General features: G+C 34.2%; 2 non-coding genes across 2 annotated transcripts; both read right to left on the bottom strand.

Annotated features, from left to right (window-relative positions):
* Positions 1-2,213: 2,213 nt before the first annotated feature.
* TRNAE-CUC (transfer RNA glutamic acid (anticodon CUC)) lies at positions 2,214-2,286 on the bottom strand. The gene has a single exon. It is a non-coding gene; the product is annotated as a tRNA-Glu (tRNA).
* A 2,813-nt stretch (positions 2,287-5,099) lies between these two features.
* Positions 5,100-5,172, bottom strand: TRNAE-UUC (transfer RNA glutamic acid (anticodon UUC)). The gene has a single exon. It is a non-coding gene; the product is annotated as a tRNA-Glu (tRNA).
* Between the last annotated feature and the right edge of the window lie 10,422 nt (positions 5,173-15,594).

Raw genomic sequence — 15,594 nt, 5'->3', positions numbered from 1 at the left:
AACTCTGTACAAGCTATATGACAGGCATGAATTTCTCATTTAAAATTGTCGATAACTTGTTAATTAAGTTTCATATCGTGAGATTGACAAGTCTAACGAATTCACTTTACTATCAGTTTAATTGAAATTGCCCTGCAATATTTCCTACAGTATTTCTTAGTGGTTGAAACACTTGCTACGTTAACTTTTTCACATTTCTAGCTCTATTTGAATTATTGTGTAATATCATTAATAATATACAGGGTGTCCCAAAACTCAACGATAATCCGCGACAGGATGAAAGGCCAAGTCATACCGGTTCTAGGAAAAATAAAAACAAAATTCCATATCACTTAGTTCAGCAGTAGTAGACATTTTTCAAAAAAGTTGAAATTCCACACCCTTGGTCGCATTTTCAAGTCCTGTGATCACCAATATCACAATATCACTGTGCTTTTTTGAATTTCGTGATCTTCATTAAATATGCTATTAATCGTAAAGCAAATTTATGCACAAAACATTGTCAATTTAATAAAAAAAGTTAAGTCTTAGTGAGTCATAGTTCGTAAAAATATCGTTAGTTAACTTTGACGCTTCATACTGAAAAAAAAAATGTACTACACTACCCTTGGCAAGTTATTTCAAAAGTTGGCGCATTTAATCAAGATTTCAAAATGGTGCAACACTTGCCACTTTTCTTGCCAATAAAAATGATATTTTTATTTGAACGAAGAGTATCCTTGAAGATGGATCGGACGCAGTGGTTCAATTTTAGGGCCTCCTCGTTCCCCCGATCTAAATCCAGTAGATATTTTTTACTGGGAATGCATAAAAGAAAAAGTCTATTCAAAATCAATACAAAATCTATCAGAACTTCGCCAAAAAATTGACACAGCGTCAGAGTAAATAAATGCAAGGAATTTTGGTTGACTGGTGCAAAGGTCTTTTGTAAGGCGTTGCAGAGCCTATATTCAGAGTGCCAGAGGAAAACGATTCAGAATTACTTTAGTTTAAGGAGAATAATTAAAGAAGAAAGATGGTTCGTTCATTGTTTTTTTTTATTATTATTACCTATTATGTTTATTACATTAAATATTGGTTATGGACTGACTCAATTACCTTTTTACTAAACATATTGCTTTCCTCTGGCACTATTGATTTTGAATAGACTTTTTCTTTTATGCATTCCCAGTAAATAATATCTACTGGATTTAGATCGGGGGAACGAGGAGGCCATAAAATTGAACTACTGCGTCCGATCCATCTTCAAGGATACTCTTCGTTCAAATAAAAATATCATTTTTATTGGCAAGAAAAGTGGCAAGTGTTGCACCATTTTGAAATCTTGATTAAATGCGCCAACTTTTGAAATAACTTGCCAAGGGTAGTGTAGTACATTTTTTTTTCAGTATGAAGCGTCAAAGTTAACTAACGATATTTTTACGAACTATGACTCACTAAGACTTAACTTTTTTTATTAAATTGACAATGTTTTGTGCATAAATTTGCTTTACGATTAATAGCATATTTAATGAAGATCACGAAATTCAAAAAAGCACAGCGATATTGTGATATTGGTGATCACAGGACTTGAAAATGTGACCAAGGGTGTGGAATTTCAACTTTTTTGAAAAATGTCTACTACTGCTGAACTAAGTGATATGGATTTTTTTTTTATTTTTCCTAGAACCGGTATGACTTGGCCTTTCACCCTGTCGCGGATTATCGTTGAGTTTTGGGACACCCTGTATATTGTGCGGTTAGAATGCTGTTTCATTTCTTCACCTACAACCTCTGCAGATTATAAAATAAAACCTCTACGCCGCGTCTGTCTTTCATTTTCACAATAAGCTCAAAATTTACTGAACAGATTTGGATATGACTTTCACCTATAAAGTAAACTCTTTTCTCTTTCTCCGACTTTTTTAACTTCTTTATATTAACTCCAGCCTTCGTTGCACTTTGTCATAAAATTATAAGCTTCATGACTGGATGGCGATTTGAAGATTGTACTTTCTCGCAATTTTCACTAAGTAAAAGTTTATCAGCATATTTTTTTGGAAATTGTGGTAAAAAAAAAGTTTTTTGCATATTAGTAGAAACAACAACATGTAAACTACACAACAACTGATACTTATAATGACACCTCTTCGATCAAAATATTCCAAAACAAACAGAATAGAAATAAAATAATGAATATACACAACAAAAATAAAAATGATGAAGCACATGACTGTTTCCGCCCGGGATCGAACCGGGGTCCTTCCGCCTGAGAGGCAGATGTGATATCCACTACACTACGGAAACTGTACTAGGAGCCTCGAATTACTTGTTAGCATTCGTCCGTTATCGATCCGCTGCACCGCTGTTGTCGTTGTCGGGGCTTTATGAACTTTATGTACCTTTATGTAACTTAAATAGCTAGTAATTTAAAAAGTAAGTGTAAAACAGACAAAGCTACCACCTCCATAATGACAAGGTAAGATGATTGGCAGCTGCAGTGGCCGTTCTTAAGTTTTCGTGGCTACATAGTTATTTCCTATGACTACAGACTTTCTAAACGAGTTTTCATTTACGGAGATACTATTTTGGACGTTTCTTGTAAAGATTTTGTAACTCTATCCAGTCATTGAAGTTCGTTATTCCACCATTTGGTTAGTGGTCAGCCTAGTGTCGAAGTTTTTTAAACGCCCGAAGGCATTTGACATGGCTCATGGACTGTAATCTCAATTGGCAACTATCAGGATTATCAACTACTAACATCATATTGTAGATTCTAAAAAGATACCAAATTATTTCAAACTTAAAAGTCAACTTCTCCAAAAATTACTTTCAGGAAATACTAACTTTGCTTTCTTATTTTCAGGTATGAAAAATCAAATTGATAACCTACTTACAAAAATACCCTTATTCTAAACAAAATTGCATAGCATTTGACCATTGAACAAGTTTTTTTCCAAAAACAAAATATTAAGTGTTCCAATATTAAAATTAAAATTTAAATCGAAGCATTTCCATACAAATAACTCTAAAAAATATATTTTATTCCTTATTATTTCAAAATACTCAGTTTGGTTCCTTGTAAGCTCTAAAAACTTAATATAGATCAAATTATTCCAAAACTTAACAGAATATAAATAAAATTAGGAATATACACAACAAAAAGGGAAGCGCAGAAGACACTGTTTCCGCCCGGGATTGAACCGGGGCCCTTCCGCCTGAAAGGCAGATGTGATATCCACTACACCACGGAAACTGTACTAGGAGGCTCGAATTACTTGTTAGCATTCGTCCGTTATCGATCCGCTGCAACGCTGTTGTCGGAGCTTTATGAACTTTATGTAATAGTCCAAGATCCCAGAGCTGCCAGACCTACGTCATTTTAGCAAAGCTGAAATTTTGAGGATTGTTAGTATAAAGGGTCTGTTAAGAGGTATGCACATCCACTACCTTGAAAGCGGGGCCGTTTCTGAGGTAGCGCGGAGTGAAGGTGCGTAAAAAACGACCCAATCTACGTCATAGTAGCAAAGTTGGTTTTCAGATATGTTTTTAATGATACTATGTAGAATTGAAATTGACTATTGCCAGACACTTTCCGTGGACCATTACTTCTGCCAGACGTCTTAAATGTTTCAAAAATTAGGTAAACTACGTTATAGTTACAAGCGTTAATTTTATATGTTATTTTAGGTATAATTTTAAGACCCTTTGTATGCGGACAGAGCAATCCGAAGGGCCATTCATCCGCCAGACGCCTTTAAACTTTCCCTATGAGTGCGACACTCTCACGAGTGAGCGTATGCGCGACGAAAAATATGGAAAATCGTAATTTCAGTTTAATAGGGAATTAGTGTGTGACACTGTGTAAATGTGTATCTATCTATAGTACATATTTGTGTATCCACCCACTGCAGAGCTGTTCAATAAAAACAGTTTCCGCTGGGAATTTTTTTTTCCCCGTGGACGCAGAAGAAAGAAAATACACGAACAAATTAGTGTGAATTTGTGTGTAAATGTGTATGTTAAAGTGAAATTTGTGCAACATAAAACTGCGAAGATATTCCAGTTTCCACTTCGCTGACGTTTGGCTATTGCTAGAAATCACATAAAACCCACCCCTACAATCACAATAATCTTATTCAAGCCGTACATATGCAAACGAGCGCTAGCTTTAAAATGTTTGTAGTTGTAATTGTGTATTCTTTTCTTGTATCAGGAAACTTAAATGCATAATTAATTTTCGCACAGCATCAATTTTTCCGGAGACAACTGGTGACCTTGGACGACCTTCAGGAATTTCATTGGTGATGGAAAAATAATCATGATAGAAATCTATTTATTGGCGTTCTCAATTTTCAAAGGATCAGACTTTATCACCAAAATAATAAATAAGTCGATATAGACACGACTGTTTCTATAAGTCACGTCGAAAGTTGTAAAAAATATTTGCACGAAAATGTTAACATCCTAATGCCATTTTCCCACACACTTACAATTTTCGATTGACGATATTGAAAATATTTTCAGCGCAGATTTCAAAACTTTCTTAGGAATGTAGTAGTCAAAAAGACCAAACTTTACGATGAAAACGCCAAATGGGGTCTAAAACAATCAGATTCGTCAAGGCTCAAAATATAAATAGTGACCTAAGTATATATTGTGCGGTTAGAATAAATTCATTTCTTCACCTACAACCTCTGCAGATTATAAAATAAAACATCTAAGCCGCGTCTGTCTTTCTGAACAGATTTGGATATGACTTTCACCAATAAAGTAAACTCTTTTCTCTTTCTCCGACTTTTTTCACTTCTTTATATTAACTCCAGCCTTCGTTGCACTTTGTCATAAAATTATAAGCTTCATGACTGGATGGCGATTTGAAGACAAAGAAAAATTTTACTTCCTCGCAATTTTCAATAAGTAAAAGTTTATCAGCATATTTTTTTGGAAATAGTGGTAAAAAAAAGTTTTTTGCATATTAGTAGAAACAACAACATGTAAACTACACAACAACTGATACTTATAATGACACCTCTTCGATCAAAATATTCCAAAACAAACAGAATAGAAATAAAATAATGAATATACACACCAAAAATAAAATTGATGAAGCCCATCACTGTTTCCGCCCGGGATCGAACCGGGGTCCTTCCGCCTGAAAGGCAGATGTGATATCCACTACACTACGGAAACTGTACTAGGAGCCTCGAATTATTTGTTACCATTCGTCCGTTATCGATCCGCTGCAACGCTGTTGTCGGGGCTTTATGAACTTTATGTACCTTTATGTAACTTAAATAGCTAGTAATTTAAAAAGTAAGTGTAAAACAGACAAAGCTACCACCTCCATAATGACAAGGTAAGATGATTGGCAGCTGCAGTGGCCGTTCTTAAGTTTTCATGGCTACATAGTTATTTCCAATGACTTAAGACTTTTTGCAGCGATTTTTTATTTACAGAGATAATATTTTGGATTTTTGGTGTAAAAAATATGCAACTCTATCCAGTAATTAAAGTTCACCAATATAAAGAACAATTTTTAAGTGCATAATTTATTTGAGTTCTCTCACCGTAAAACTAACTTTTTGAACCTAGCGAAGCCGGGTGGATCTCTAGAGGTAATATCTACTAAAAACAAAGTAATCAACTGCAGCTGTTGATTGAATCGATTCAAAATTGGGCTTTGACATTGCTCCTCTAGCAGGCTAATATTATTCTTAATTTGTCGCAAGAACGGGACACTGACTAATTATAAAGCAATCAGTGGTTTCATCTCATATCAGTTGCCATTGGTTTCCTGTGGCTCATACTTTTCCTTGCAAAAAGTCCCGTGTCTGGCGGCTGTGGAAGTCGTGGAAACTGCCTTAGATATTGTTAGCAGCTTTTGTAATTCTGAGACTAATTTACTAAAAGTTCACCTAAATATAGCACATATCTGGATTAAGACCTAAGAGGACAGAGAGATACCTATCTAAAAGATGGGGAAATCTCACCCATTCATTACATACCTTATTAAATACATAAACGCGTTATCATCGAAGAGATATTTCCTGATATTGGATATTCTTTTATGTTTGACAAAACAAAATACCTCACATAATATAAATATGATAACATAGACGAATACAGAAAAAGAGGCTACCCCATTTTTTCTATTGAGGTTGATATTGCTTTAGAGATTAGTTCTATGTCCTAACTCTGGTTAGGACGTAGAGCTAATGAGAATAAGAATTTATAACACCAATATTTATTGATTGTTCTATAAATACTATATTAGCTATCAGTGCGACATCTACAAATCCTGGTCGAACTAAAATGGGTCTGAGTATGCGAAGGTACGAGGGTGTGAAACGAAAGTAACGCCCTCTATTCTTTTACTTATTGTCCGCTAGATGTCGACTTTCGCTAAAACATATTAATTTGGCAATGCGGTAATTCTAAAAAGGACTCATAGAATATTTGAAACAAATGTATTTTAAGGAAGAGTTTAGAAAAATAAATATTGTTCAAAATATTTGAAAAAATTACAATGACTAAACATCTCATAACTTAATTAAATGAAATCATAAGTTCTTTAAAAGACTTTCACATTCTTTTTAACGATCACCTTGCGGATGAAAAGGCAATATTACCATTGGTATTTTTGTTGTACCAATTAATAATTCATATCCGCATAAGCTCTAAAAAGCGTAATAGTTCCACTTGCAGCAGTTATTGGCTTGATCATAATTTATTGCTGGATTTAGTTTATTCGCGTTTACCCTGTTTCGCAACCTACGATCAATGAGGCGAGCGAATGTTGTTGTTTTCCTGTCATAAGAATCTGTAGAAGCCGAAAAATATTAGACTGTTCGCAGCATGTCGTGCTAGTGAGACCCTTGCGTATACTTAAGTCGTAGAATTTATTTCTTAGAGGCAGCTCCCGCATGAAAAATTGATCCTGCGGCAAGGTGACTTTTATCAACTTTAAAACAACGCAGTCATAATTTCGAAGCTTGTTGTCTCAAAATCAATACGCGAAATAATGATTAAGATATTATATCAATCTTTCTTCCAACTTTGTAAGAGTCGGCTACTAGTCTTCCTAGATGCAGCTGAATACCAGTATTTTACATGAAGCGACCGCCCATCAGACCTCCTCAACCTAGTTAGCTGATTTATAACATGGTACTCCTCGGTAAGACTGGTGCTCTGACTTTCAAGCTTCTTCCTGCTGGTAACGACTATAAAAGATCTTTGGAAATGATAGCCAGGACCCACAGTTCAAAGTGCTTTCGGACGATCTTAGTATGTATAATATGGGCACCCATCCACATACCACCCTCGGCCAGCGTAGCTTGACCTGAAAGATGGATACGTGAGGCTGTTGTAACTTGGCTACGAGCTCTTGAAATAAAGATTAAGAACAATTAAAAAAGGAATAATTAAGGTGTAATAAAATCTACTTTAATGATAATATTGCTTTAACTTGGTTATAAAGAAAAATATTTTTTTGTTTGACATAAAGACTTCCTAAGATAAAAACAAATTCAAGGGGTTTTCATACAGGTACTTACTGAAAAGTTTTTATAATTTTTCGCCCGGTTTTGTCGCTTTATTTAAAAGAAGAGGCTTTTCGACGCCACCCCGTAATGGTGCAACAAAGTGCTTAAAACACTACTTTATCGGACATTTCGCTTCGATAAAAACTACGGAAAATATTTTTCGAAACAAAAGGCTCTCGGCATGCTTTTAACTTGTTCTAATAAAACTGACGTTGGCGGTAAGCTAATAAAGTAACTAAACTCTTTTCTCTTTCTCCAACTTTTTTAACTTCTTAATATTACCTCCAGCCTTCGTTGCTAAGGAAATTACTTTTGTCTTCGCACCTTTATTATGCACTTTGTCGTAAAATTATGAGCTTCATGACTGGATGGCGATTTGAAAACAAAGAAAAATTGAACTTCCTCGCAATTTTCATTAAGTAAAAGTTTATCAGCATATTTTTTTGGAAATAGTAGTTAAAAAAAGTTTTTTGCATATTAGTAGAAACAACAACATGTAAACTACACAATCGTCGATAGTTAACGTTTACTCGCTGTTAGTGGGACAACTGCCTTAATAGCTAGTAATTTAAAAAGTAAGTGTAAAACAGACAAAGCTACCACCTCCATAATGACAAGGTAGCATGATTGGCAGCTGCAGTGGCCGTTCTTAAGTTTTCATGGCTACATTGTTATTTCTAATACCTAAAAACTTTCAAACGTGTTTTCATTTACTGAGATAATATTTTGGACTTTTCTTGTAAAGATTTTGTAACTCTATCCAGTCATTGAAATTCGTTCTTCCACCATTTGGTTAATGGTCAGCCTAGTGTCGAGGTTTTTTAAACGCCCGAAGGCATTTGACATGGCTCACGGATTGTAATCTCAATTGGCAACTACCAGGACCGGCTGCTTAAGTGCCGTCCAAAGCAAAAGCGAAGGTTTCCGGCTACCCATCTAAAGGATGTCCACGCTATGTGAGCGCATAAAAGTGAAGTATACTGATAACATAGTAATACCGTACTATAATACCTACAGTATTACAAAGTCTATCAAAGTCAAAGTCAAATATTCTTTATTTCATAAACTTTAACAAGTATTTGAAATCGTCAAAATATTTTTTATCTACCACCGTTTCGGAAAAGCTGTTGCTCGTGAGAAGAAACGGCAAGAAACTCACGGCTTGCTCTTTTTAAATGTATATGTTATGTATGTATTATCATACATACATATACAACGTGTCCCAAAACTCAACGTCAAAACGAAAACCTGAGCTAGGCCGAGTTGTGTCGGCTCTCAAAAAATAATTTAAAAAAATCTATCTCGTGTAGTTTAAAAATGACAACTATTTTTGTAAAATTGCCACTCTCTGATGAGTTTAGTCTACTGTGGCCACAAATGACTTCTTTTCTAGTTCTTTTTTTATGTGGAGTATTCTTAAGTAACGCTCCTACAAAATTAAATTCATTATTTGCACACAACTTCATTGGAATATCAGAAAATATCCCTTTTATGGCGAATTATGCCGTGAAAATATTTCATCACTCAACTTTGACAGTCTGTCCTGAAAAATAATTGTACTACGCTTTTTCGGCATGTACCTTCAAAAGTTGGCGCATTTAATGAGCTTTCAAAAATGGTATAACTCTTACTAAAGTATTTCATAGACGATGAGAAAATAAAAAAAAAATTAAGATAGTCGATATTTAACGTATTATTAGTTCGTCATAAAACTTTCTCAAAATTATTCTAATGTCATCTAGGCGTTCTGTGAGGTGTAAATAAAGAGAAGTAATGTTTAATTATTGACGATTAATAAAAGGTTCATTTAAATAATCATTAGATTTTTATTAATAATTGATCTTTATTTAAACAATCCCGAATACAATAAATGTCACTAACACCATGTGTAGCGTCACTATCCGTCCCACTCTTAAATTTCTTCGTCGCATTATGCGACTGCCGCCCAAGAGGTCTCGGGTTAGAATCCTGGGTAGAGCCAAAAAGTAATTTTAGAGATTTTCTGTTAAAAAAATTCTCAGAGATTGCCCGCAGGTAGGAAGTTGAGGTAAGGGACCTCCGTGCCTCGGAGAGCACGTAAAGCCGTCGGTCCTGCGCCTGACCTCTCTCTGGTCGTGACGGTGTAGCCGTCCCACCAGACTATGAGAGTGTACCTGTGTATTGTGTGCACACTTGGCCACTATAAACAAAAACCTGCACTGTTGGCTGGTTTCAATGAAACTGACCGCCGTATCCGAAATCTACCAGGACAACATCATCACAGAACGCTTAGATGACATTAGAATAATTTTGAGAAAGTTTTATGACGAACTAATAATACGTTAAATACCGACTATCTTAAGATTTTTTATATTTTCTCATCGTCTATGAAATAATTTAGTAAGTGTTATACGATTTTCGAAAGCTCATTAAATGCGCCAACTTTTGAAGGTACATGCCGAAAAAGCGTAGTACAATTATTTTTCAGGACAGACTGTCAAGGTTGAGTGATGAAATATTTTCACGGCATAATTCGCCATAAAAGGGATATTTTCTGATATTCCAATGAAGTTGTGTGCAAATAATGAATTGAATTTTGTAGGAGCGTTACTTAAGAATACTCCACATAAAAAAAGAACTAGAAAAGAAGTCATTTGTGGCCACAGTAGACTAAACTCATCAGAGGGTAGCAATTTTACAAAAATGGTTGTCATTTTTAAACTACACGAGATAGATTTTTTTAAATTATTTTTTGAGAGCCAACACAACTCGGCCTAGCTCAGGTTTTCGTTTTGACGTTGAGTTTTGGGACACGTTGTATATAACACCTTTTCCTATGCAGGTAGCAAAGACCAAAGGACTTTGGAACGATCCTTATAAACTTACCTTGCCTCATACACTTCCATAGATTTAACAGGAAGTAAAAAAACTCAAAAATCTTACAATTTCCTTACTAGAGTTTTTCTCTGAGTTTCGAAATATATACCGTAAATCTGCAAGAAGCAAAACGGCAATTGAAATGGGATAATACAAATCGAAAGCCAGATTTTCATTAACAGCTAGCATTTGCCATGGAAGAGCTATTGACCGGAACCAAATCGACTCTGTTGCCGGATGTGGTGGAGAGGACTGTATTAATTGAGTACTCCACGTTATATCCCGCCGCGTGAGTCTATCGTAGTCTAGTTGGTTTGACTGTGGTAATTTCAGATGTTTTAGTAATATCACTTGGGTATGTCGGCAGTTTAAGAAACGGTACTTTTTGTGTTATTAAGATTTTATGATGAATATTTGTTTATTGCCCAATAACTTAGTAGAGACCCTTGTATGTCAAGTTTGCGACTAGCGGAGGTGGGCAAAAATCAGAATTTAGAACATCATTGAACCGTAGGTTTACGTATAAGTAACTGACCAGTTTGGTAAGGCTACATTATTTTGGAGCAAAAAAAAAGCGGCACGGCCGTACCATCCTTTCCTCGAAGCAATTCAGGCTATTTTCGACACTCCTATAATTTTGTTGTGAATAAAACAAGAAGCCTGAATTCTCAGCAACTAATCAGTCATTGTAAATACATATAAACACGGTATATTTAAAACTAGCTGACCCGCGCAACTTCGCTTGCGTAACATAAGAGAGAATGGGTCAAAATTTTCCCCGTTTTTGTAACATTTTTTGCTGCTACTCTGCTTCTATTAGTCGTAGCGTGATGATATATAGCCTATAGCCTTCCTCGACAAATGGACTATCTAACACTGAAAGAATTTTTCAAACCGGACCAGTAGTTCCTGAGATTAGCGCGTTCAAACAAACAAACAAACAAACAAACAAACAAACAAACAAACAAACTCTTCAGCTTTATAATATTAGTATAGATTTCAGGCAATTTGAAGCAGTAGTTTAAGAATGACAACTTGTTAAAATTTCTTAATTTTGTCACTCACTAATTCACTGATTCACTGACTCACCGATCATCAAAAGTCTAAGGTAATTCTAGCAGACTTAGAAGCTTCAAATGTAGAATACAAATAGGGTTTAGTGTCTTAATCATGGGAAAACCTAAAATAATAACTTTGTAATGGATAGGACCATGTAAATGGATAGGATTACAAGGTTACGTTTGCAGTTAATGAATCATTATTACTATAGAAAATAAAATTAATAGTTACCTACTATATCTATGAGGCATAACGGGAGGGGGTATAGGGTGGGTAAGGGTGTTTAGCCCATGAAACTGAACAACATTCCAATAGGAAAATATGTTGAATTAAGAAAAAAAAAACGTCTTTCCGTACAAATTGGACTAATGTTCGCTCTGCAAAAAGAAGTGAGATGCCATCAAAAACATTCTGTAAAACCCCAAGTCTCGCAGCTGAGTCTCTCTGCCGTAAAAAGTTATGAGATCTATATAATACCAAGTCGATTAATCTATTTAGTCTCTACTAACACCTTCTGTGTTCAGTTATTACATGAGTTATTATCATGCCAATATTCAAAATAATTTACATATAAAACGAATATACCGACCTGGCATTAATTATTCAAAAAGAAAACCAAAAATCACAACAGCCAAATAACTAATGAACAATTTAATTTTTGACCGAATTCAGACATTCTACTGAATATTTCCCTAAAGAAAAACTCAATACACTCTTTACGCAACCCGGAAAATAAACTGCGAAACCTTGAAAAGCTTGTAACTTATTTCAATCAAGTTGTTTGGTTTTTCGATTTAATGTTTTTCCCATTTATTCTCAAGATTAAACACAGTTTTTGATGTTTTGATTAATTTTACTTACCGTTAGGTAAAATAAATTAAACTTTCTGATGACTTAGGGAAGCTGGGCCATTTTCACGTTGGTTTTTACAACTACGAATCCATCAAGTTATTTACAATATGCCATATAAAAACGGAAAGTTTGAAAAAAGGTGCTACTAATATAACTTCATGGAGTTTTTATTTTATTCATAAACTCTTGCTCATCACACAAATATTTGTCCCGGGTGGGGTTCGAACCCACCACACGCGGCGCTACGGTTGTTGCGGCGAGGTGACCTCCCTAATTACTGGCTTAGCTAGGACTACTAGCAAAAATTCAATCAACTATTTTTCACGTAATGTAATTTAGAAACTAACTTTAACATTCTAGGGATTTGTTTAGAATTTAGTCGAATTGTTGTAACATATAATTAATAAACATATAAATGATTCAAATAACATAAATAATGAAAAGAAAAATGAAAACAACTATAATTTAGAACTTAAAGTAAATAATATATCAACTACATTATTTATCTATTGTATATAATTAACATCATATTGTAGATTCTAAAAAGATACCAAATTATTTCAAACTTAAAAGTCAACTTCTCCAAAAAATACTTTCAGGAAATACTAACTTTGCTTTCTTATTTTCAGGTATGAAAAATCAAATAGATAACCTACTTACAAAAATACCCTTATTCTAAACAAAATTGCATAGCATTTGACCAATGAACAAATAGTCTTTTTTCAAAAACAACATATTAAGTATTCTAACCAAAAACTAAATCGAAGCATTTCCATACAAATAAATCCAAAAAATATATTTTCCTCCGTATTATTTCGAAATACTCAATTTTGTTCCTTGTAATCCCTAAAAACTGAATCTAGATCAAAATATTCCAAAACCAAACAGAATATAAATAAAATAATGAAAATACACAACAAAAAGGAAAGCGCAGAAGACACTGTTTCCGCCCGGGATCGAACCGGGGACCTTCCGCCTGAAAGGCAGATGTGCTATCCACTACACTACGGAAACTGTACTATGGGCTTCGAATTACTTGTTAGCATTCGTCCGTTATCGATCCGCTGCAACGCTGTAGTCGTTGTCGGGGCTTTATGGACTTTATGTGCCTTCATGTAACTTAAATAGCTATTAATTTAAAAAGTAAGTGTAAAACAGACAAAGCTACCACCTCCATAATGACAAGGTAGCATGATTAGTAGCTGCAGTGGCCGTTCTTAAGTTTTCGTGGCTACATTGTTATTTCCTATGACTACAGACTTTCTAATCGAGTTTTCAGTTACGGACATAATATTTTGGATGTTTCTTGTAAAGATTTTGTAACTCTATCCAGTCATTGAAGTTCGTTCTTCCACCATTTGGTTAGTGGTCAGCCTAGTTTCGAAGTTTTTCAAATGCCCGAAGGCATTTGACATGGCTCACTGACTGTAATCTCAATTGGCAACTAACAGGACTGGCTGCTTAAGTGCCGTTCAAAGCAAAAGCAAAGATTTCCGGCTACCTATCTAGAGAATGTCCACGCTAAAAGTGTAAGTTATAAGTTATTTCTATCAAGTTGTTTGGTTTTTCGATTTCATGTTTTTTCCATTTATTCTCAAGATTAAACACAGTTTTTTATAATTTGATTCATTTTACTTACCGTCAGGTAAAATATATAAAACTTTCTGATGACTTAGGGAAGCTGGGTCATTTTCACGCTGGTTTTTACATCTACGAATCTATCAACTTATTTCTTATAGGCCATATAAAAACGGAAAGTATTGAAAAAAGTTGCTACTAATAATGCTTCATGAAGTTTTTATTTTATAAGAATGAAATATGTAATGAGTTTTGACAAATAAAACACCTTAAACTTGAAGTATCTATAATCATTTCAAATTAAACTGTGGTTATGTTTTCAAATATAATGTCATGAGCGTACAACTTTTTTAATAATTATATACATCATAATTACATATAAGATTATTACAAGTATTTTGGTAATTATTATTTACATATATAGCATACAGTAATTTGAAAAATACTGATGTAAAAATAAGTAGACGTGCTAAGAACACATAACTCATATAACGTGAACTTATAGTTGTAATTAGTTTAATATTAAATTCTATTCCCAGTCATTCGCGTGAGTAAATGCTTAAAAGTTAACAAGACGAATGACGGCTATAAGGAATATTTTTATATAGTACCTTATTTATAAATGGGTAACAATTTTATAGCCAGGTTTTCCTAGATATCAATCAAATTTATTCAAGATCAAAAATATTGTGTTTTTAGTGAGTCAGCTTCTATCGGAGACTTTGCAGACGATATTAAGTTCGTGATTATCATAATAATAACTAAGCAACACAATCGGCATTCATTTTATATATTCGCCTTTTTGAGTATTAGAAATAACACTTGTTTTAATGGTTAAGGAAAACATCTCAACAAGAGTTGTTTACAACGTGATACAGTACGTCAGTTGTCAACAACTCCTCAAATGAATGCAAAGTCTCCGACTCGCACTTGTTCAACGTTGTTACATTATTTTCTTTGGACGTTGAACTAAACCGTATGGAGTCATTATCTTTCAAAAATGTATTTTTTTTCACTAAGTATTCGTTCTTCAGAATTTCCTCCTTAACTCAAAGAGCTTATCAATATTCCAAGTTCCAAGTATTCCTTAACCACTTATCGTTTGTCGTTGATGTTCAAACAACCGGTACCGACAGCTTAGCTCTTGAGCTTTGCTTTAAGGACCTTATTTATTTATTACTATCTTGTACCAGCGAGTTCGTTGTCGTTGGATGATTTCTTATAATCTTCGTTTCGCAAGAAAACATTATATTAGGAAGATTTTTTTCGTCAGATCACTGTCTGTGTTAGAGAGAGATTTTTCATAATATTATTAAGTATTCATAACCTTACCATCCTTCAAAAAATAAAATCTGATCTATTTATTGAAAATTTATTGTAATTTGAAGAAATTTCTAAATGTTCTACACTCCTCATATGCTTATTGTGTACTACGGACTTTTTGCTATTCGTCATATTGGCTTGAGCTTAAAAATCTATTCAATCTCTTAAACTCTTTCCGTGCGGCCGACTAGCCAGTTAATTCCACGGTTTGCACGCCTACGAGATTATAGCGAAAAAACTCTGCTAGCCGCTATGAACTACGCTTTTTCTTATTTTCGCTATCTTATTTTCAGGTATAAAAAATCTAAATTGATAACCTACTTACAAAAATACCCTTATTCTTAACAAAATTGCATAGCATTTGACCATTGAACAAGTAGTCTTTTTTTTCAAAAACAACATA

This window comes from Anticarsia gemmatalis, chromosome Z (genome assembly GCF_050436995.1).
Source record: "Anticarsia gemmatalis isolate Benzon Research Colony breed Stoneville strain chromosome Z, ilAntGemm2 primary, whole genome shotgun sequence".
In the NCBI taxonomy this organism is placed as follows: domain Eukaryota; kingdom Metazoa; phylum Arthropoda; class Insecta; order Lepidoptera; family Erebidae; genus Anticarsia; species Anticarsia gemmatalis.
The sequence above is the reverse complement of the archived record's forward strand: the minus strand, read 5'-3'. Positions and strand labels throughout refer to the sequence as shown.